The sequence below is a fragment of the Papaver somniferum genome, chromosome 9 (genome assembly GCF_003573695.1).
Source record: "Papaver somniferum cultivar HN1 chromosome 9, ASM357369v1, whole genome shotgun sequence".
NCBI classification, from domain to species: Eukaryota; Viridiplantae; Streptophyta; class Magnoliopsida; order Ranunculales; family Papaveraceae; genus Papaver; species Papaver somniferum.
This window is the reverse complement of record NC_039366.1, coordinates 19,355,970-19,381,167: the sequence shown is the minus strand read 5'-3', so window position 1 is coordinate 19,381,167 and position 25,198 is coordinate 19,355,970. Positions and strand designations below refer to the sequence as shown.

General features: G+C 36.4%; 1 long non-coding RNA gene across 1 annotated transcript; it reads left to right on the top strand.

Moving 5' to 3' along the window:
* The first annotated feature begins 230 nt into the window (after positions 1-230).
* LOC113309192 lies at positions 231-811 on the top strand. The gene is made up of 3 exons (XR_003340438.1): positions 231-263; positions 373-656; positions 741-811. It is a non-coding gene; the product is annotated as an uncharacterized LOC113309192 (long non-coding RNA).
* The last annotated feature ends 24,387 nt before the right edge of the window (positions 812-25,198 follow it).

Sequence of the window (25,198 nt, the reverse complement as noted above, 5' to 3'; positions counted from 1 at the left end):
CCTTCAGCTGCCTTGTCAAACCTTAATTCTCTCAAGAACAACGAATTCTAGTTTAATTTCATCGGTTCATAAATTTATTTTGCGCGTGTTTGAAGATTAAAAAAAAATTTAAAAATATTTTAGGGTTCGTGACATGGGGGTGTTGGAGGGTGAGAGTGGCGGTTCATCACCGTCTGTGTCAATGGTGAAGAAGAAGCTTGGTGTTACAAATCCAATTTCAATTACTGGTCCGACTGAATCTGATAAGCTTAGAATTGGAGAAGGTATGAGTTTGTGGGGATTTTGGATTTGTTTTGTTTTTGATTTTGTTTGTTTAATTGTTTTTCTGAAGTTTTTGGATCTGTGTTTGAACCAATAAATTCGTGTTTGCAGGGGATTAGAGAGCTCATACTACGGCAGAATGGGTTAGTTCTCTGTTATCAGAAAAACGCGCACCAAGTGCTTGTGTAAAGGCCTGAACAAGGGTTCGTATGGACAGCAGGAGTATGCAGGGATTTGGTTGAATCCTGTACACCTTTAGAGCTACTCTTGTGACACATCAGGAATCTTTGGAGGCCAAGGTTAACGAAACCAAGGCAATGGTTAAGTTTCAATTAAAGACAAATGAAGTTTTTTGGCTCAATGCTGTGAAGACAAATGAAGTTTTGATGGAGGAGGTAAGTGATATTATTAGCCATTTTTCTCCTTGTTGGAATAAGATTCCAGAATTGTTGGTTTAATTTACTCTTTATGGAATGTAGATCACAGAGCGTGACGAAGGTGCTCTCAAGTATTTGAAAGATATCAATTGGTGCAGGATTGAAGAGCTCAAGGGGCTCGAAAGAGAAGACAGTCCGTGATGGATACAGTATTAGAAGCAGCCAGTCGTCAAAGGCCCCAAAGTTTGATTCAAGCAAAGCGATCATTATTGTTGGACGATGCAGAAAAGCAGCAATCATCTGTTCCACCACATAATGACGTTGAAGATGACCACATGCAACTTTCTACTTCTAGGCAGTTATCTCTTCCACAGCGTGTTGAATTTGGAGATTGCAGTAGGCAACGATCCACTTCAGCTTGTCATCCGACATCTGTGCAGCGCAGCTGTCCACGGGCGTCTCCTCGACGACAAACTCAGTTGGCTCGTAATGAACGTGATTCAACACCTCATAGGAGCCCTCTACGGCATACTTTGCAAACCAGTACGTTAACTTGATGGTTTCTTTTTGTAACAAGTTAATGTATTTTGCATGGGTGGGAATATTGAAGTACATACCACATGTAATGAAGGTTTTTATAATTAAGAGGTGGATTATTTATAATTATAGAATCTTAATTAGTAATTACGTCCAGTATTAATTTGTATATTGTAATTACATTTTCGGATACAAAAATTTGATTGCCTAAAAAATTAAGCGACCCACTTCAGGCCAAGTCGTTCCATGTATCTATCAAGAAGATACTTAATTGCTCCTTGGTTGGCAGGTCTAGTGATGAAGCAATCTGAATAAATTTGGTAGCTTGAAAACTTAAACAACCCACTTCAGCCCAAGTTGTTCGATGTATATACCGACAAGGTATTTAATTGCTCACAGGGACTTGGTCTAGCCATTAAGTGATTGGTGTCTTACTTGCTCTAGCGTGGTCGGTCTAGATGTGGAGCAATTAACGGAAGAGACGCTACATGATAGTTGGTTGATTACTAAAGCGATTTCCTAGCTGCTCTAGACTTATAGAAATCCCACCTTTACCAACTCTAGAGCGAGTGCCACATTAAATCGCTATAAGGGTTAGAGCGACTCAATATAGGCTTGCAACTTAAAGTGCCTGGTCGCTTAATCCGGTTTTTCTTGTAGTGTATTAAATACCTATTTTTTAGGTCTCCACATATGATAAATACTCATACTCCATTGGAGATGCTCTAACACACGTTTTCTAACTAGTTTGAACTAGAAACCCATTCAAACTTTTTTTTTTTTTTTTTTTTTTTTTTATAGAAATTCAAACTTATTCCCTAACTACCAACGAGAAACAATCTCATAATAACCAAAATGCCTAACTAAAAATATGAAAGTTGACCGTAACAGCTCCTCCCCTCTTAATTTAAGCCTTGTCCTCAAGGCTATGGACTGTTAGTCTCCATGACATGATCTCCATCTTTTTCCTCAATCACTGGAGTAGTCATAAAAAGTTTTTTGCAGTGATGTGCCGGCCTGAACTTCTCATCTCGGTGGAAGCAAAGTCCTTGTTTCTTGGGTTCTTGTAACTCTAAAGTAGTTAACTGCCTTATTGGATTTTTTCCCTGGGTTGTTGTTGGAGTAACAACAAAAAATTGTGACTTATCACGAGCCCCAAACAAACGTGCCAACCCAATTGCTTCTGACCGAGTTGCTGGTTTATTTTCCTGCACATCAGTTCGAATCGATTCTCGCAACCCACCAACGAATAAACTTACTTGCCTGTTTTGTTTTATTGAACCCGATTTTGCTAATTATTTTTCAAACTGATTTTGATAGTCTTCAACACTTCCAGTTTGGTGCAACTTGCTAAGTTCTCCAAAGAAATCAAGATAATTATTTGGATCATAACGAGTTTGGAGTGTCAATTTGAAATCTTCCCAAGTAACGTAAATCATCTCTTGCTTCAATATCTGGTACCGTATTTGTGCATCATCATCAAGATGATAAGAAGCATAAGAAACTTGTTCACTTTCGGGAATTTCATGAAGAAAAAAGTACTGCTCGGCTTTACATAACCAACTAGTAGGATCTTTTGTGCCCTTGAAGCTTGGAAAAACTAATTTAACACCACCTTTAACTTTTGAAGGAGTGTTTTTAGAAGATTCTCCATTTCCATTGGCTTGTTTTCCATTACCTTCTGCAACACCTTTCATCACCTCAACCATTGGAGACAACTTACTGAAAAGATCAGTTAGTCTATCCACAATCACTTTTTGGTTGTCAACCATAGTAAGCATGGATTTTCTTAGGTCTTCAGTAGTTTTCTCTAAGCTTTCAACTCTTTCATCCATTTTTCAGATTTTTGTACCAAGCTGGTTGAAATAAAGCAGAATGATGGATTTTTTTGGAAGCAATGACTGAAAGACCTACACATAATACAAGATAGTCTATCTATGATACCAATTGTTACGATAACACTAAGAATCTAAAAAATAAGAAGAAACGATTTTTAAGAAGAAGAAAGATAAGGGTTTACAGAGGAACCCAACCTCAAATACTCAGGATATAGACGAGCCTTGCGTCCAAGTTCAGGATTATAACCTAAGCTTACAGAGAGTTTTCTTTTATAAACTTAATCAATATCCTTCTCATTGATTTCCATATCTTAAATAGTGATTACAAAAGATATCACACGTACCTACTAAAACAATAAACCCTACAAACTAGGAAGCAAACCCATAACTTAAAAGACTCCTAAAGACTAGGAACTACTGACACACGTTTTCTAACTACTTTGAACTAGAAACCCATTCAAACTTATTGCCTAACTGCTGACGAGAAACAAACTCATAATAACCAAAATGCCTAACTAAAAATATGAAAGTTGACTGTAATAGTGTCTCTCCTTTAGATTAAGGATCGACATTGCAACTAAATATAATTAAGTTTGGTAATTTGTAGTTCGCTGAGGATAATAAATACTGTACCATAACACAAACTGGGAAACCAATACGAATAAGGAAACCGAATGGTGTTTTTTTTTTTTTTTTTGAGTTGAGGGCAAACGGTAGAAATAAAATCGGTTTTGTTGAGGGGAAATAATTTAGTCCCAAGTCCCAACCCCTCCTCACTCCTATGCTTCTTCTCCTATCTCCTCTCCCTTATCAGATCCTATCTCATGGCTCAAAAGAGAAAAGCACGAGGCTTGTGTCTTCTTAAATGAAATATAGGTGGCATGTTCTCGTTGATGAGACGAGGGATTCGGAGCCGCTTTTCACACTGTACGGATGTAACTGGTTCTTTAAAGCATCTCTAGTGTTAGGGTCAAGGTCATCCCATGTGGAGGTCTTATTTACATCTTTTGGTTGTTGTTCATCTATAACATGACACAAAAAGATAAAAATAACACTCTCTACCTAAATTTGATTTCCAGTCCTCAAGGTCTAAATTAACATCTTTTATTTAAATTTAGAGACAAAAATTGATGTGGACTTAAGACCCAAGGTTATGAAGAAAGTATAACCTAGATTTTCTCCGTTACCCCCATTTAGCCATGTCACGTGACCTTGACCTTGCATTGGAGATGAAAATTGGACGGAAAGAGTCTTAAATCATGTGTCATGCTATTTTAAGACCTTGACCCCTTGTATTAGAGGTGCTTAAAGTGTTAGAGTAAAAATGTTTTACCTTCTTATCTTTTCACTTTTGTGTCAACTGAGTTAAGGTCATCTTTATATTTTTTATGTTAATTACAAACACTCCTCTGTATGAAGGAGTTAAGTCTGTGGTCTCAGTTATGAAAACAACTTAACAATAAATTTCAGTTTTGTTAAATTTGTCATGGTATTCGGATTTTCTAGAGATGCGACCGGCTAGGGTTTCTCATATCTAGGTCTGTTGGAAATAATATGCGGTTTCGGTTTCTCGGAAATCATAATCATGCGACAAACAAAATACTAACAAGAAGAGAGTTAGAAAGACTTATCGGATTGGTTGATCGAGGCGAGGTAATCCTCTTTCCTTAAAGACAATTCATCCCCCCATACGGTGCTCACGGTTCTACGGATGTCGCCTCCAAGATACAACGATTACGCCTTATAGTAAGTAGCACTACAATACTTTTAGGCCAGCGAATGTTAACGATTACTGTGCTCTTAAATGACTCTGGCTCTTGACATAAAGACTTGTTTTCTGCTTTTCAAAAACTTGTGAAAAATCCATACAAAACAATTCTAAGAGATGGTCTTATATAGAGTCAATAGTGACTCTACAAGGTGTCTTTTCACCAATAAGTGACTCTCCATGGCCAATGGTGACTCTCCATAACATCTATTGATGACTAGGTGTCTTATGGTGAAAGGACATAACCCAAACATATCTCTTGGAGTTTAATATTTAAAATCAATTTTCAAAAATTCCAAGGTCTATCCTTTTCTTTGCTTCCGCGGTTACCGTAAATTTTATACACTCTTTATTAAACTTCATTCAAACGTTAATACATCTTATATATCTATTTGGTTCTTCTACACTTCAATGGCGCCCCACCACCACCTTATCTTTCACAAGTGTTACTCATTTTATATTTGTTTATCTTGAGGATACTAACTACTTAGTCTGGAAAGCTAAGATGTCTTGGATTTTGATCAGTACAAATTTGTTTTGACTATCTAGATGGTTTTTTACCTGCTCTTGCAAAAAAATATTGGTGATGGAGATGATGTTGTTCCTACTCCTTCTTACCTGAAATTAATTGCTCAAGTGGTATCCATTTGTAAATAGCTTGTTTTTCCACCCATTATAACTGATGTTCTTTGATGCCACTCTACTACTAATGTTTGGTCCTATCTTGCCACTACCTTTCAGTATAAGTTTTCTGCTCGCAATTCTATGCTAAGAAAGTAACTTTATAATATGCATAAAGAGCCTAAGAATGTTACCGAATATCTTCCAGAGGTTAAATCTATTACAAATGCTCTAACTACTATAAACGAAACTGTCTCTGAGAGTGATATTACTATGCATATTCTATAAGGTTTAAGTCGAGAGTATCATGATTTATTTTTGCTATTCAATATCATGATACTGAATTATCTTTTAGTTCTCTCAAATCTAGACCCAAAAACAAGAACAACGTTTAATCGCATATTCATTAACTAATTATGCTTTTATGGAGTGTCAAAAATTTGCAAACAACTTGGGCATTCTGCCAGTAAATGTAAATATCGGTATACACCATATAACTACTCCTCTTAACCCAAATTTCCACTATCTATATCTTTTAAACCTCAAGTTAATGCAGTTTCGTTTTCTGAGATACCTGTCTATCCAACTGTACCCGATTGGCTACTTTTTTCAGGTACTTCAAATCACATTACCAACGACCCTATACTTATTACTAACACCTCAGATTACAATGGGTGAGATCAAGTAATGGAAACTTTCTTCTTATTACCTTGATAGGTGACTCAGTACTTCATACTTCCACTACGTCTTTTGCTTTGTGAAATGTATGTTATGTCCCTAATATTCAAAAAATTATCATATCAGTGGAAAGTTTACTACTGAACATTATTGTTCTAATTTCACTTTCACCACGGGGTTATGAAATTAAAGATATTTCTATAGATCAAGTGTTATCTGAAGGTCTTAAAACCAACAATCTATATATATTATTACTTGTTCGTCACCACAACCACAACCACCTACATCTCTTGTCTCAGTTGCAGCTTTTTCACCCATTTGGCAGAAGCATTTGGGATATTCAGCTCATAAGATTGTTAACAAACTCAGAGATACATATCAAATCGTATTGGTACATTATGAATTTGACTCTCTCTACTATCCTTCTCAGCTTGGTAAGAGTAAGCGACTAACATTCAAAGCATAAGACAGAAATGCAACTTCACCACTTGTTATGATTCACTGTGATGTATGAGGGTCAGCACCCGAATTATTAACTTTGGGCTACAAGTACTATATTCTCTTTATTGTTGACTTTAATGGCTTCCATTGAATCTACCCTATGAAGGACAGAACCGAAAGAGTACCTTGTTTTAAACATTTCAATACTATGAATGAAAAAATATTTTCTTCAAAAATTAAGGTGTTTCAAAAAAATGGTTCTTTTGAGCTTGTCAAAGGAAAATTAAGGGAATATATTGATGAATGTGGTAGAGTTAATTAATGTTTGGGTCTTAGATTTTGGTATGTCTTTATGTATGGGTTATGTTTGTCCGTTTTAGTGTTTGGACCATTCACCGGTTAGTCAACGACGTCCATTGGTCAATCCATTAAGATATTAACGCCGGTTAGTGAGATTATATCTGTCCGTTAAAAGTAAATCAGCACCCTCACTCGGCTATAAACCTCAAGGAAGGTAAGCTAAAGAATCCAAAAACTCAAAATTAGATTGTTAAGCATTGCAAGCTTGATTCTTAACAAGTCGATTACCCCTCTCAAACTAAATTTAGGGATCGTCTCAAGTTGAGATGATGGCGACAGTAATGATGGGATATTGGTAGTGGAGTTGATGGTGGTGACAACAATGAGGTAGGAGAAGCTCTGTAATGGCTAGATTCAAGAGGGAAATTCGGAAATCGTTACCAACACCAGATTAATTAAGTGAACGATTTGAAAATGATTTGAAAGTTTATAATGGTTCTAACAAAAAAAAAATCCATTCTCGCATGAACTAGGTTGATGATTTTATGGCGAAGATATGGGGGAGATTAGGAGGCAGACTTTGGGGTTAAACTATGGGTTATATTGGTTCAATTGGATTATTATTTATGTATATTTTCGCACTGCTGCTGTTATTAGTAGACGAAGAAAAAAAAGTACAAACAAGTGATTTATTGTTTGAAGTTAAATTAGGGCACTCGAATTTTTAAGTTTTAGTTTGTTTGATGATATGTTAGTGATGGAATTATTGAATCATTGTTAGGGTTGTTGTAATTTGATATGCAACTAGTGATGGAATTGTTAAACCAGTATTACCATTAGTTCTAATCATCTTTCTATACAAGTATTTCAAACAACTTCAGTTCCAACTCTTCACCAATTCTCTGCTCCTAAGGAGAGATTTGATTCTGATGAAAATCTCCTCATTGTTATTAAGTGTGATTCGATTGTGCTGATAAAATATTTGATGATCTTGTGGTTTTTCTCTTCTCACTAGAAGGATGGTTTTCTTTTTCTTTATAATGGATAACTAATTTCATTGACGGGTGCTAATCATCTTAACGGATTGACCAATCGATGACCCAAATACTAAAACGGACAAACTTAGGACCCAAACACAAAGACATACCAAAATTTAAGACCCAAATACTAATTAAATCAATGTGGTATTACTATTGTTGTCTTTTTTCATATCACACCTCAGCAGAATGGATCGGCTGAGAGAAAGCACAAGCATATAACTGAATAAATCGGTAACACCATCCCTTACAAGCTTGTCCGCCAAAGTCACTTCTGTTTGATTCATTCATTACTGCCACCTACCTAATCAACCAAACACCAACTAAGTTACTTAACTTTATTACTCATTTGAAGTTTCTTTCTCAAAAGTACCAGATTAATCTTTACTTTTGTTGCACATGTTACCCATTTTTTTGGTGATTATAGAAAATATAAGTTAATTGCCAAATATTCAAGTTGTATATTCATTGGCTACAACACTAGTCGCATGGCTTATATATGTTATGATATTACTTCAAAGAAGGTCTACATCTCAAGAAATGTTGTCTTAATTTGATGAGATAACTTTCCCGTTATGTACTTGTCCTATTTCATATTCAACACCATCTAATGTTAGTTTTTTCTATTTCTCAAACAAATTTACCATCACCATCTCATCCAGAACTACCTGCTGTCTCCATTGAAATTGTGGATGAGCCAGTTGTTCACCTACCCGAAGTAACAATTACTCATCTAATGCTGACAATAGCCAAAGATGATATAGTTAAATCGAAATACTTACAAGATTTTGTCACCCTTTTCACTACTCATCATGAATTTTATGTTACACTTACACACATAATTCCAACAGAACCCAAACATACATACATGCCATTTAGGATAAAAGATGTAATGTTGCTATCTTATACGAGTTCAATGCACTACGAGGAAATGGTACATGATATCTTGTTGCTCTTGAACTTAGTATGAATGTTTTTGGATCAAAGTAGGAGTATAAAATTAAAATCCTAATGGAAGTATTGATAGGTTCAAAGCTCGTCTGGTAGCTCAGAGATTTCTTCAACAAGATAGAATTGATTATAACGAAACATTTATTCATGTTGTCATGTCTACTACCATACGAGTTGTTTTTGCTGTTGCATTGTCTAAGCACTGGATCATCAAACAGTTGGATGTTTCCAACACTTTTATCCATGGTAATCTTTTTGAAACACTATACATGAATCAACCTCAAGGTTTGTTGATCTAGGAAATCCCAATCATGTTTGTCTACTCAAGAAATCCTTATATGGTCATAAACAAGCTCCCCGTGCTTGGTATGAGAAACTTAGATGTTTTCTTTTACAACAAGCTGTTGTTAAAGCTGCAATAGATCAATCTATGTTTATTTACCATTCTCCTACAACTACAGTGGTTCTACTTATTTATATTGGCGGTATCATCCTTACAGGCAGTTATACTATTGTCATTACTTCATTAATTTCTCAATTGAGTGTAGCTTTTGCAATGAAGGATTAAGAAAATCTTCGTTACTGTAGATGGGGAAAAGCGGTTTGCTGGGTTTTCAGGGAATTGAAGAGACGAGCATGTTGTCGAGAAACCTTAACCGAGCAAACTACTCAACCTCACACAGATGCATTGCAAAGGGAGTGCTTAGATTCGAGAGATCAATCTGTAGGATTCCGGCCTAAACCAAGTCAATGGCCATTCCAGAGTCAATTTGGTCGCAAAGAGGAAGATGGGTTGATCTGTAGGAGGTAATCTAAGAATTGTGTGGTATCAATGATGATCAAGGATTGTGGATGTGTTGAAGGTTTCTGCAAGTTTCTGTGAACTGTTGAGTTCAAAGTAAGTTATGGAGATTGACGAATTCTTGAGAGTAATTGCTCGAGAAATTCTGTGTAGACGAAGGTTGTCTTTTTCAATTATGGATTCAGAGACTTATTTATATTGTCAGAATAGCAAACACCTTGATCCCTATAAGTGTGACGATTTCTTGAGTGAAAGAGTGGGTAAGTGGAAGATCGTGGTGAAACTAGTTCCAGGTCATGCAGACACTTGGTTAACTGTCCACCCACTACTTTGCTAACTCCTTCAACCGTTTGCACGACTTACTCATATTTCTCATCGTGGATGAATACACGTGTCGTAGACTTCCAGATCAAAACCCTAATTGATATTCCCCCATGTGACATGATTGATGTCTCACGAATCGTGGAGTTTGCATGACAGACTGTATTTAATTAGTCAGTTGTTGACTGATTAGATAATGAGTCTAAGTTTTGTTGAATTGAGCATGAGTGACGAATGGTCAGTGATTTATGGATTGAACATACGTGCAGTTCTTATGTTGATATTGCTCGTTTGAGCAAATGCTGTAAATTCGATGAGTTGTTGAATATTGAGTTGTGATCAATATTCGATTTGCCCAATCGGGGAGTTACTGAATATTGATAATTGGATCAATATTCAAGAAACTGAGCAGGTATTGCTCAATTCGACGAATTACTGAATATTAATAGTTAGATCAATATTCGAGCAACTGAGCCAGTATTGCCCAATTCGATGAATTATTTATTGGTGACGTGATCCAATAAAATATTAATTAAAATATTGGGAAACTACCAAATATTATATAATTAATCCATATGCTGATTGCTGGATCAACATAAATTTTATTAGTGTTTGAACTTGCTCAGAATGATGATTCGTGGAGCGTTTGTTCGAAACCCTAATTTTTCGATCAATTGTTCGTCAATTGATGAATTGATCACGAGTGAGGGAGGGACAGACCACATGGGATGATGGACGTCGATGTGGCGCCCAAGTTCTCGAGTGAGTATGCACCAGGGTTTTTAGTTGACCAGTTGGTGAAAGAATGATGATTAAATGCCGGTTTCATCATTTATTGAAATAGTGCTCGATTGAGCATTACGTGATAAAACCTAATTATGAAAAAGTGAGGGACCGACCAAGAATGCATGAAACCATCCCTTGGTGGTCGTGGGACCAGCTGATGGTCGTTTGAGCAAACTTTAAGTTGGCTGGAAAGAGTTTGCACCCAATATGAGCAATTGAGCAAATTAGGTCAAAATCATAAGAATGCGTGGGACCGGCTTATTGCAAGCCTTAGGGCCGGTTTTGGTCGGTCAAGGAAGCATGCCCGTGTTACCATCATGTCCGTGTCTCAGTCTTGAGAGTTTCGGCATTTTCTGATGTGCGTTGGAACGATATTTTGGATTTTCAGAAAAGTTTGATCTTTGACTAAAATTCTCGATTTTGTTCGAATGAGCAAGTAGAAATTTGCTCGCTTGATCAAAATTTGAAAAATATTAAAATAATGATTTTTTAATATTTGGCGTGAGTATCCTAGTCGGTCATGTGACCATTTGAATTTTTTGCTTTTTCATGGTTTGAGCAATATTTGAGAAAATATGAGGACACCATGATTTTTTCTCAAACTGGGGAGTTTCATGAGATGAGGGAAATAATAATTATGAAGGATTAGGGATTGTAAGGTGTGGGACCGGCCATGGCTATGGAATGGACGGCCGACCAGATAGCCCGGTCCCACAGCACCTTTTCCTATTTTATATTATTATTTTTCATGAAACCTTGAAACTATGGAGAAACCATGAGTTTTGTTGAAACGGAGAAGTTTCATGAGATTATGGAAATAATAATTGTGAAAGGACAAGGGATGGAAAGGTGTGGGACCGGCCACGGCTAGGGCATGACCGGCCGGCTAGGTTGCCCGGTCCCGCGACAACTTTTCCTATTTTATACTATTTTTTCTCATGAAACCTTGAAAATATGGAGAAACCGTGAGTTTTGCTCAAACAAGGAAAGTTGCTATAATGAAGCAGTTTTTAATGAGTTCATGAAAATAACAAAAATAAGGAAAAATATGGAAGAGGCATGGGACCAGCCACGGCTAGGGCACGACCGTCTATCCAGTGGGCCCGGCCCATGAGCGACTCATTTTTATTATTTTAATATTATTATTTTGTCTCTCCTATTTTGTGTAGGATTCCTCGTTTTTCCATATTTTCGAATGCTCGTTCGTGCATTCGGATGCTCGGTCGTGCATCATTGTCGAGTACACTTGCACCATTTTCTTGGGGCTTACTCAATGATAGTCCAGATGCCCGATTGCTGAGTATTTATTACTAATTTATGAAATTCAGTGGAGAATGATTCATGAAGCTGAGTAATAAAAATGAGTAGTTGTTTATTATCAATCTATAGGATCAGCCGTGAATTCGACCATGGATTCAGAATAATAAAATGAGCAGTACCATCCTATGGGATCGTGGATTCGACCATAGAATTGGAGTAATCAACTATTACTATTCCATGAGATCAGCCGTGGATTCGATCATGAAATCAGAGTAATAAGATTATCTATTACCAGTCCATGAAATCAGTGTGGATTCGATCATGAAATTGAAGTAAGAGATAAAATAGATTATCTTCTAGGAATTCAGTGGTGAATGTCACGGTAGAATTAATCTATTGCAGAAGGGATATTAGACAGTTAAAGCGTCATATCCGTTCTGAAAGGTGCGTAGTCAGGAAATAGCGAGTGTTGCCGAAGTCATGAAGGTGTTATTTCTCTCAATCTTACGGAGAACCGCCTGGATCTATACACGGTCTCCCTACATAGTCAGGGAACAGTGAGTGTCACCAACATCCTGAAGGCATTATTGCTCTCAATCTTACGGAGAACCTCCCAATAGTTCTTCTATGTAGAGGTGGGTCTCTCTCATGTATTTAGGGAACAGTGAGTATCTCCGACGTCCTTAAGGCTTTAAGTCCTCAATCATACGAAGAACCGCCCAATTATGTTATTCTACATGGAGGTCATGATGAAATGCGAGATATCGAACGCTCAGCTAGTGGAGGCTTTTCGAGAAACATATTCATCATGGGTCGTAAAATATGAATCGTCACATGCCTGAAGCCGTGTCAGAAACATGTAGTATCATGATTTTACGATTTTGACCTTTGTTGAAAATCCACCATCAACAATTAATTTCTTAAGATTGAAGCTGACATGAGTACCTCTACACATTTAAAAATTGTTACTCAGAAAAAGTACACTATATATTTGCTATCTAAAGCCAACATGCTCGACAATAAACCTTGCAGCACACTCGTAATAACTTAAAAGTCATAAGTGTAAAAATACTGAAGCCGGTTACCCGGCTAACCGGCTTCAGTATTTTTACACAAACACTAGAAGTTTTGTTAACGAGGAAACAGAAAATGCAGAAAAACCCCGGGACCTAGTCCAGATTGAACACACACTGTATTAAGCCGCTACATACACTAGCCTACTACAAACTAACTTCGTTCTGGACTGTAGTTGAACCCCAATCAATATCACACTGATCCAAGGTACAGTTGCGCTCGTTAAGTCTCTGATCCCAGCAGGATACTATGCACTTGATTCCCTTAGATGATCTCACCCACAACTAAGATTTGCTACGACCCAAAGTCGAAGACTTTAATAAACAAATCTGTATCACACAGAAAAGTCTACGATAATAGATAAATCTGTCTCCCACAGAAAGACCGACGAGTTTTTGTTCCGCCTTTTGATAAATCAAGGTGAACAGGAACCAATTGATAACCCAAACTTATATTCCCGAAGAACAGCCTCGAATTCTCAATCACCTCAGGATAATCTTAATCGACTAGCGAAAGAAGATATTATGGAATCACAAACGATGAGACGAAGGTGTTTGTGACTTATTTTATATCTTTCCAATCGAAGAAATCAATCTCAAGCCAATCTTACGATTGTACTCAAATACGATAGAAACAACAAGATCAGATTACGCAACTACAAAGAAAATAGTTGGGTCTGGCTTCACAATCCCAATGAAGTCTTCAAGACGTTGACCTATAGGGTCTCGAGAAGAAAACTAAGGTTAAAGGAGAATTGACTCTAGATAATACAACTAATATCACACAGGAGTTGTGGAGATTAGGTTTCCCAGTTGCTAGAGTTCTCCTTTATATAGACTTTCAAATCAGTGTTTGTAATCAATGTTATCTTAGTGACAAAGCATTCAATATTCACCGTTAGATGAAAACCTGATTAGATTCAAGCTATCTAATATCTTTCAACCGTTAGATCGAACTTAGCTTGTTACACACAAATGAAATGCACGTTTATTTAGGTTTGTCTAACCGTATCCAAACATGTACGCTTAGTTGGTTCAACAGTAGTTAACCAAATAGTTAGCCATATGAGCACTTCCATATCAACCATATTCTTCTTTTCCATAACTAGTTCAGATGACTCAAATGAACTAGTTAGAGAGTTGTTCAATTGCTTAGATCTTATAGAAATATACAAGACACAATCGAAGCAAAAAAGATTTGATTCACTCGCATCAATTCATGAAATTTATATCCACGGTTTGCAATTATACATTCCTTAGTTTATGTAAGTTTAAATTCACGAATACCCGTTTTTAGAAAATAACCAACTTAAGTACGCACACAGGTACGCGGACTTAGGTACCCGAAATAAGTTTGTTTTCAGTTCACAAACTCTAGCAGAAATTTTCGGGACGTGAATTTCCGACAGTGCGCGTACTGGTACGCGGACTTTAGTTTTGGTTTTCCTGAGCAGCAAAGTACGCATACTTTGGTTCAAGGAATAAGGACTTACACACGTATGTGTTACCACACAATTTTTATATCCTTCCAAGGTTATATATTCTAAACTCTCAATTTCAATTATTGGAACATTCTTAGAGGACGTTATATAGTTGTCATTCACATACTTTTTTCGTCAAAGCCATTTTCAAGTAATTGAAACTTAATATGACTTTCGTCACTAGTAAAGATGAACTTGGCCAAAGCGAAAGCTTACCAACACATATTTGGAGAAATAGATAAGCGAGATAAACTCGGCTGGAAATAGCAAATGTGTATAATCAAAGTCTATATAACAATACGACTTTTATCTCAAGATAGGAGATAGAGTAGATAGACTTTTGAGTGATAGATAAGTTCAAGTCTCCACATACCTTTTAGTCGATGAAGTTCCACAAGTTCCTTGAGTAGTTCTTCATCTTTGTATGATGATCGTCATGGAGTCTTGAGCTCAACTACACTTTCTATCCTAGTCCGAGACTTAGCTAATAGTAGACTAGAAATCCAGACGTATAGTTTTGATCACTAACATTGACAAACATGCTTGAGATAGAAATGCATGCGAGTTCGACCGAGCAATGCTCTAACAGAGTTTGTTCCTTCTACTGTTCATCTTGAGGATATTCTCGCAAAGGGTCTCACCTAATCTCGCTTCTTTACTTTAAAGTCCAGACTGATGCACTACCTACCCACTGCTCCAGTTTGAGGAGGATTGTTAGAGTAAGAATAATTTCTTATCTTTTTACTTTTAATTATGTCAATTGAGTATAAGGTTATCTTTATATTTTTTTAACTTACAACCAATCTCCTCTACATAAAGGAGTTACGTATGTGGTCTCAATTATGACAACAACTTTTCAATAATTATTAAATATGTCAATAAGGTTAGTACACGATTAATGAACGGTTACATTTGTATCACGCGTTCATTTCTTCTGTAAATACAATGACTGCTACAACTAGTCGTGCATTAACATTCCGGTTTATGATTTTCTCTTCTAGCGCAGTTTCACTCTTTTCAGAGAAAAGCAAAAAGCCCCTGAAAAATATGACGAACACCCACTTCAAAAATGATGTTGTGTTCCTATGTCTCTTTGTTTTTGACAAATTTCCTAGTGGCATGTTTGGATACTGAAAGCATCAGTCATAATCAAAATATTTTTGCTTGACAAAAACTTAACGTTTTTGCTTCTAGAGAAATCATTTTCAAATTTTGTATCCAAATTAACTTCAACTTTTATTTTTACCTCCAGAAGCCAAAAAACAACTACATGAGTAGCATCCAAACATGATATAAGTCAGTTGTCGCAAAGATGTAGGACCCTATATCAACCTTTAGGTTTTAAAAGAATTAGGTAGAAAAATACGGTTATGATATACCAAAATATAAATTACGTGAAAATCTATATACAAATAAAACTTCGATAAATTAATAACCTTGGGACCGGAAAAAATTATTATTTTGGCGATGTTATTAATTTATCGTGTTAAAATTTAACCTGTGCAAGCCTAGTTGGGACCGAATTTTTTTATTATTTTAGCTGTAGTTGGGGGAAATCCTACACTACACCCCTCGTATGATTTTATTATTAATCAACTCATTTTAGATTTTAAACTCTTTATTTTATTGAACAATCTTTGAATATTCTTACAAGAAAAGATAAAGAAATCAAGAATGATCTCTGTTCTATACCTTCTCTCTCCTATTTACTTGTTTCTTACTCAAAAAAGATCTCTCTCATTTCTTTATAACTCGAACGACTATTTATAAGAAAATACATAGTGGATGACAGCTAATCTGTCCTTTATTTTCGGATATGATCTGCGATATTCTCGCAACCTTACAATTGTTAATTTCGCAAACTCTCTAATCTTCGCAGGACTATCACATCTTTCTCATGATTTTAGATGACGTCATTTATTCTATCATTTCTGAAACTGTTCTGCGACGCTATTACGCTGTGTCATTGATAATTTCGCTGAAACATTATCCTTGCGAGATTCTGATCCTACATCTTGCCTCTTCTCATATCTTCTCTGCAAAGTAGAGAATGATATGAGAAAAGCCGCAGCTGCTCATCTTTTCATATTCTGCATTTATCACATGTATTCTTTCGTCCATTTGTTTCTTGACACGTCTTCTGTAACCGCAACTTTTCAACCGCTCACGTCTCTTCGTCTTAATGGTGTTTATTTCTTCGAGTAAAGAAAATCTCCTTTATATATTCATCTTACTCTTTTTTCTATTTTTCTTTTTACTTTCTCTTCTATTTTTATTTTCTCGTCTCTGCAATTCTGTTATTCTTCTGCAAGTTCTGCTGCTGTAACTTTTTCTTCCTTCAATCCTTTTACTTTCCATACATTCCCATACTATATATTCAAACATGGCTCCAAGTGGTCATAGATATGATAAGAATTTACAAGATGTCCAAAAAGATCTTGTTGATAAAGGTTTCACACTCTCCACTATTCCTGGTGAGAATGCCAAATCAATTCTTTCTGTCAAGCTTTTCTCTGATCAATATTGTGATGATCAATCAATCATAATTTCGCTAGGTCAGATCCTCGCAAGTCTCCCCATCCCTCTTTATAATCCAAATCTTCCTTTATTTTATGAAATTCTTGCTCATTCGGGATTTTCGCGAGCCATCTTCCAACTGAGTGGGGATTGCATCCGTCTGATGCTAGAGTTCGCTAATCGTGGTGCTGGTAGAGGATATCTGTACTCCAAAGAACTTAGGGATCCTAAGTTCGCAAACCTAGAGATAGTTGCTGAGAAGTATACAGTGGCAATTTTTTTTGAGAACTATGAACTTATCTCCATGAAGGAAGAGAATACTCGTTGGGGTATTCGCTTAAAAAGGAAAGATAATATTGATGAAGCAGAAGTTCTCATGCAAGATATTGACTGGCATTCTGGTAAAAACACAACTCCTCGCCAATCTAAAGATGATAAATGGTGTGTTTTTCCTTTGATGCTAAAGGGACCCTACATTGCTGGGTCAAATATTCTTCCTGCGAATCTCGCTGCTTATCAACCTTGGGTTTTCTCTTGGCCCGAGAAGGAGAAAGAGGTATGTTTCTCCCCTTTAACTCATTTTACATTTCTTTATTGATTTTTACTATCCTATTCGCTAACTCTTGCGACATTTCGCAGATCCAAAAACTGAAGGATAGTTATAACAGGACTGGGAAATCTAGTACTCTGTTAGCTCTTCGCTCATACACAGATGAGGTAAGAAATTTTCTCTTATGACTTTAAATAGTACTGTTACTTCCATGCTTCCATTTCTTATTTCTATCTGTGTGTGAAGATTATTGCTGAAGTAGAAGAATCTGCTGATGCTGCGAAGATTGGTGATAAAGGTAAAGGTGCTCTTCGCAGGAAAAATCAACTGGTCCTCCTCCAAAGAAAAGAAAGTTCGTTCTTCTTCTCCTTCAAATTCTCCTAACGAAAATTCTGAAAGTGATAAGGGTGATGAGGAAACGATGATATTGCTGCAACTGAAGATTCTCCACCTGAATCTTCTATGGCTAAGTTTCTGGCCTCTTTTCTGATTCTCTACAAGGAATGGGAGATAGCCAATTCGCAAATACCTGCAAAGCTCTCGCTACCCTTTGTGATGTCCCTTTACTAGATGGTGATAGCTCTCTTCGTGGAGTTTCTAGATCAGTGACTCCCGACTTCTTGCATTCTCTCAATAGTCTGGTATACTTTTATCCTTTTACTTCTTCATTGTTATAACTCAAAATCTCTTTCTATATTAATATTTTTTATCTTTTCGCAGGCTGGAAAAGCTTCTTTTGTGTTGCCTCAGATCTAGAGAGAAACGCGAAAATCTTGAAAAGAAGAATCTTCAATTTCGCAAAAAGAATGAAGAATTGGAAGCTGAAGTTAAAGGTCTTCGCGAGAAAAATAGACAATTAGAAATTGATTCTTCCTCGTATAAGAACAAAATTTCTAGTCTTCAACAAGCTAATAATCAGCTTTACGGTATGTTACTTTTCTCTTTTCTCTTTATTCATTCATCTGTTGTTTTATCTTATTTAAATGATCCTTTTTGCAGACATTTATGGTCTTTCTGATGAAGCTACCCTTCTTCGCTCATTTCCTAATGCCTTGGATAATGATACCCTTCTTGAACGTCTTAACAATTCCTTAAATAGCTTCTCAAATGATAGAATTTCATCTCTTTCTCTAAATGAACTTAGATCGAAATTTCGCCTCTTAGAAATTGATCATAGATCCAGTTTAGGCTTAGCCAACAGATTTAAGCGTCTCCTTATTGATTCCAAAGAGAAAACCAATGAGTTAAGAACCAAAATTAGCGGTCTCATAGATGATAAGGATCGTATCTCTGATCAAGGTGCCAAGGCTTTGGCGAAATTCCAAGAGGCTCTCCTTGAAGTTCAACTTGAGCGAGATGAAGCTAACCGCAAGAATATTGAACTCTGCGAAAGGGAAAATCAAATTCGTTCTCGTCTTCTCATAAGTAGTGAGGATGAATTTGTCTGGGCTGCGAAAATTTTAGATGATGCTAGAAAAGATTTAGGCGTAAATGTTAGTCTCCAAGTTGAACATACAGCCTTGATTAGAGATATGATTTCTGACAGAGAAGGTTGCTAATTGCTCTTCTTTACTAATCTTTTGCTTCTTATGAATTTTCATCAAGTTAATAATTGATTGTCTTTTTTCGCAGATTCTGAAAATAATATCGTGAAAAGATTGAAGAACTTGAAGCTGAAAAGGAGGAACTCGCAAAGAATCTTTCTTCTCGCAACGACAAGTATTCTAGATTGAAGAATCAAATCAAGATCACTGTTGCGAATTTTAAGAATGACGCTATGCATTTTCGCAATCAAACCATCCAAATGGTTTGTGATGATCATAATATCCCACATTCTGATTATCCTTGTCTTTTAGAAGAAATCCCACAGAATACTCCCAGTTTGATTATCTCTGATAGCGAAGCTGACGATGAAGAATCTGATAGTGATGGAAGTTCTGATGGTGATGAAGATTCTGACGCAGATGAAGAAGGAAAAGTCTGATGAAGATAATGAAGGATTAACCAAGAATAGTTTTTCTTCTTTCTTTGATTCTTTGTAATACTTGTACATTTATTTCTTCTTTCTGTATATTTGTGTTTCTTTCATTTTTGACCTGCATTAATTAAAACAATTCTTCTTTGCAATACAGTTAATCAATATAATCATTAATTCTTGAATTTTGAGTAAATCTCTCATATGGAGACAAATAACATTTTCTAATTTCATACATTCCCATACTTGCCTCTGTTATTTGAATCCAAATGAGAGATTTCATAAAAATTTCTTATTGTATAATTTCGCAACCTTTTGCGAAGTGAATTTTGTTTCTTTTCAAAATCTCATTCCTGTGTGGTCTTATTTTGCCTTCCTAATTAAAGGTCTTATTATGCCACCTCTTGTCATTGCGACAAAATCGCAGGACGTCCTTGCACTTTCATGCAAAAACCCATTGATCTTGCCTTAACTTTCTTTTGTATTATGGCCTCTTCAGGAATGTTGCGACAATATGACAGGCCTAAATATTCTTGCGAAAATAAAGCCCCATGACATTGCCGTCTTGCGACGAAATCGCAGGACGTCTTCGCACTTTCATGCGAAAACCCATTGATCTCGTCTTATCTTTTTCTTTTGTATTATTGCCTCTTCAGGATTGTTGCACAAATATGACAAGCCTTAATATCCTTGCGAATAAAAAGCCTCATGACATTTGCGTCTTAAGACACTTATCAGCTCCCTAATGGAGGGTGCCGCCCTTATCTCCCCCTGGTTGCCCCTTCAAGGAGGCGTACTTCTACCATACAAGGTTAGCTCCTCCCATCCAGTCTTAACAACAACCAGTTGTTTTCGCAGCCTCTTATCCCTTTTACCTATAGGGCTTATGGTTACGAGACTGCACCCTAAGTGGGGTTTTCTTCAGGCCGAGTGCAGTATAAGCCAAGACTTGTCAAGAATGGCAAGGACGCTTCAAACGCCCCGGCACTCTTGACTCAACCGTGTACCTCGGCGCCTTGATCAGATCTGCACTCCTTGGGAGAGTCCTTATTACCTTAGTCGCCCAACCTAAGTCATATGCTTAAGCTGAGAATCCAAGGTGCCTCTCCCGGATGGGCTTATTGACCCCAAATCTCCATGACTCAGGTTCCGGGGTGGTGTAGCCTTTCCCTGAGCCATGCTACAGGTACCCCTTTATATGACGTACTTTAGGTCTTACATTTGCCTCTTGCGAATTTGTATTCGCGAACTAGGGTGTACGCCATAAAGGTTCGCCTCTTTCTCTTTTGTCATTCTTCTTTGATTATTTGTTGTAACATTCATTATCTCTGTGAGAGTCTCTCAAATCATTATACTATATCTGAATTTCGCAATCTCAATTTTTTTTTGTTCAATCAAATGTATCTTTGAGAATTTTACTTATTGCGAGAATATCGCAACAACTTAATCTTTCATACATTTCTTGTTTTTATTACCTTTGTCGTCCTATGCTTCTTTATTATTTTCTGCTACTGCTTCTTTGGTAGTGGTATGTTCATCATTTTTATTCTGAGCTAGTATTAATTTCGCAACATCTCTTCTTCTTTCCTTTCGATTGTATCCAGCATCAACCTCTCACTTCTTTGTACATCTTTGATTTTGTGTCGCCAGTTTTCCTTCTTGTTTGCTCTACCTTCGCAAGATTCTATCTCAGTTTCGTAACATCTCCTTCCTTCGACCCAATCTCCCTTTATGATTCCTACACCATTGGGGTAAGGGAATTTGATGCACTGGTGGAAAGTTGAAGCTACACCTAGAATCCCATGTAGCCAAGGTCGACCAATTAACGCATTGTAAGGTGATTCTACATCAACGACACAGAATGAGATTTCAGAAGATATTCCCTTCAATTCGCATAGTAACCTCCCCTTTAGGCTTGTTAGCAGTACCATGAAAACCATATATCTTATATGTTGATGGTATAAGATCATCATCTCTTCCTTCCATGGTTTTATAAGTGTGATAAAATAAGATGTTCACAGAGCTTCTAGTATTGACTAGAATTCTATTGATTGCCCATGAATCTTAAGCTTCATCATCCTCATCTTCTTTCAGTTTTGGATTAATTTCTAATTTTATTACCAATGGATTATCATGCACCTCTTCTCCTTCGGCAATTTGTTCTGCAGTAAAAGAAATGATCTGTTTCTGCCATTCCTCTAGTGGCGAGATTTCCGCAATATTCATAATTTCTCTTCCATTATTATCTCTTGCGAACACTCTACTCAAAACATTATCATGAAAATCTTCAATTGTCTTATATGAATGTACGATAGAGTGATAGAATAGATTTTTTGCTTTTTCACCAACTTCTATGAAGAATGTTTCTTTCTTTTTCATCGTATTCACTTTGTGATCTTCTGGCGGTGGTGGTAATGGTTGAGATTGCGGATGCCCTACCAGAAAGTCGTTTAGTTTTCCTTGGTCTATCATTCTCAAAATAATTCTCTTTACATTTCTGCAATCGTTTGTGGTATGTCCATGAAAATGATGATAAGAACAAAGTCATGACTTTTGTGGTTTGGAGGTGGTTCCGTTCCCATGTTCCATGGTGTTGGTGTATTCTCCATCAAAATTATAGCTTCCCATATCTTCTCCACACTTGCATTTAGAGGTAGCATATTGATTTCTTCTCATATTACCTTGTTACCTCCTTGTCCTCTATTAAAGTTTGGTCTTTGACCTCCATAAGTTTCTTGCAGTTGATCGAGTCTTTGAATCTTGTTATTTCCTCCACGATTGTAGAAATTTCTTTCTCTTTCATACTCTTCTTGATCTCGGCTCCCCATAGCTATCAATTTCTGCTGATTGTTACTTGTCACCTTTTCTTGTTGTACTTGCGAAGTATTCGCCACTGTGTTTATCAGCTTGGGTAATAAGATTGCATTCGCTGTTTGTGAGCTGGTGTTCGCAACTGGATATGATTCCATTTCATTTTGCCTTTCCTCTAGAGCAATGTATTCTTATTGAAGTTCTCGCAATTCAGTCATTGTAATTGTATTCTTGACTCTGAAAATTTGGACATACAATAGGTTTGTTGCAAACATAGCATTGAAAAATGATAATATGAGATATCTCTCATCTACACGGCCATCCATTTCGCTACACATAGTTCTCCATCTTTCAAACTTTCGCCAATTCTTTGTTTTAATCCAAACACATCTTCTATACCAGGCCGTGAGGAATTATTACTTATATATGCCCCCAAGAATGTAGTCTGCAAATGATTGAAGGAGGTTATTGTATTCTTTGGCAAACCTTCAAACCATTTCAACGCTTCTCCTGTTAAAATGGATGCGAAATATTTGCACAATAGCGCATCATGATTTTCCCATTGTAACATGCACCTCACATAGGCTTTAATGTGCTGAATTGCACAAGTTGTTCCATCAAAAATGCTGGTTAATGCGGGAAAATTGCATTTCGGCGGTATTCCTCCTAATTGTACTTCCCTTGTAAATGGATTTTTCGCAGCTTCTTCTATTGATTCATCCAATTGTCTTCTACCTACTTCTCCTCTGTTATTTAGCATTCCTCTCATTTCTTCTAATTCTTTCAAGATTTGTTTATTTACACCTGAATCTTGACCCATGGGTCTCTTTAATTTTGCTTCTCTTCTTCTGCGTTCACGTCTATCTTCTCTTGCGAAATTTTGTATCTCTTCTTCATTATTCTCATCTCGTCTTCTTCTGCGATTCTCTTCCTCATCCATATCTTGAATTCGCAAATGATGATGTCGTTCATTTTCCCCTCCGTAATTTTGTTCATTTCTTATTAATTCAATTCGCTGTCTTTCAGCCATTCTCTTTACTCTATTATACTCCTCATTGAGATTATCGTTATTCCGGTTTTGTATACGCCTTCTTTCTCGATTGTCATGATTGTTCTGGCGAATTGTCTCCTGAAGCTCTTGTTCTTCCATTTCCGCTCTCAATCCTTCACGTTCGTAGATTAAACGTGCTTGTTCAGCATTATGTCTTTAAATTTCTTCTTCAATTGTCTGTTGATTTCTTTGAGTTTCTCTCACATGTAAAATTCTTCTTCCTTCCTCTTGATTTCCTTCGCCATCTTGGTTATTTTGTCTCTGATTTTGCCCGTTCTCTTGATTTCCTCCAATTTGCCCATCATAAAAAGTTTCATTTTGTGGAATGTAACGATCATCAGTTATTTCTCTATTTTCGCGATATTCTTCATTAGGATTTGATATTTCTTCTTGAATATTGTTTCCAGCATTGATTGTGGGTGAATTTCGCCACATTTCTCTTCTAGTCGTTCTTGAATATGATTTTGTAATACTTATTGATCTTCTATTTTGCAGTCTTATATTCTCCATCCTTAATTCGTGATTTTGCCTTGTTAAATTTGCACGCTCTTCTGCTTCAGCTCTTCCTTCTTCATGTATTCTCCATCTCAATGTTTCTAACGCTCCAATTTCCTTACCTCCATGAATTATTCCTTCATCTGCTTCTTGATTTCTCTCTTCCTGTCTATAATTTCTGTTTTGTTGCTCTTCTTCTATTTCTTCTGCTGAATTTGATCGCCAATGTGTATGCTCACCCTGTCATAATCTGTATTCCTCTCTTGAACTAGTGTTTGTTTAATTGGCGGTTAAATTTTATTTTCTCTATTATTTATCATTCTAGTAGATTCTCCCATTTCACTTCTTTCTCTTCTGGCAATTCTTTTGCTTCTTCTAATAGTAGTCGGTTGTTCGGATGTATTTCTTCTTCTAGCCATTTCTTCAATGCTAACAGTATTGCAAGAAATTATGAAAAATTCTTAATCAATCACTTTAAATTTTCAAAAATCTCAATATCAATCTTTATCTTTTTTTTGAATAATCTTCAACTAGTCCCTGTTTCTAGCGCCATTATGTAGTTGCAGGAAATCCTACACTACACCCCTCGTATGATTTTATTATAATCAACTCATTTTAGATTTTAAACTCTTTATTTTATTGAATAATCTTTGAATATTCTTACAAGAAAAGATAAAGAAATCAAGAATGATCTCTGTTCTATACTTTCTCTCTCCTATTTACTTGTTTCTTACTCAAAAAAGATCTCTCTCCTTTCTTTACAACTCGAACGACTATTTATAAGAAAATACATAGTGGATGACAGCTAATCTGTCCTTTATTTTCGGATATTATCTGCGATATTCTCGCAACCTTACAATTGTTAATTTCGCAAACTCTCTAATCTTCGCAGGACTATCACATCTTTCTCATGATTTTAGATGACTTCATTTATTCTATCATTTCTGAAACTGTTCTGCGACGCTATTACGATGTGTCATTGATAATTTCGCTGAAACATTATCCTTGCGAGATTCTGATCCTACATTAGCGAAGTAATTAATTTATCGAAGATTAGTTTATCGAAATTACTTATATAATGGCTATGAAAAATACCATTATATTTGGCTATAAAAAATATTTCAATGATTTAAGGCACTGATGTAACATATTAATTACTTCAGTTCGTAACTTTCAATTGGTCACGCGATGTAATTCGAAATACTTGTACAATCTTAGGGTGATGATGAGGCATATTTTGGTTGTGGTGCCAATTACATACGTTGAT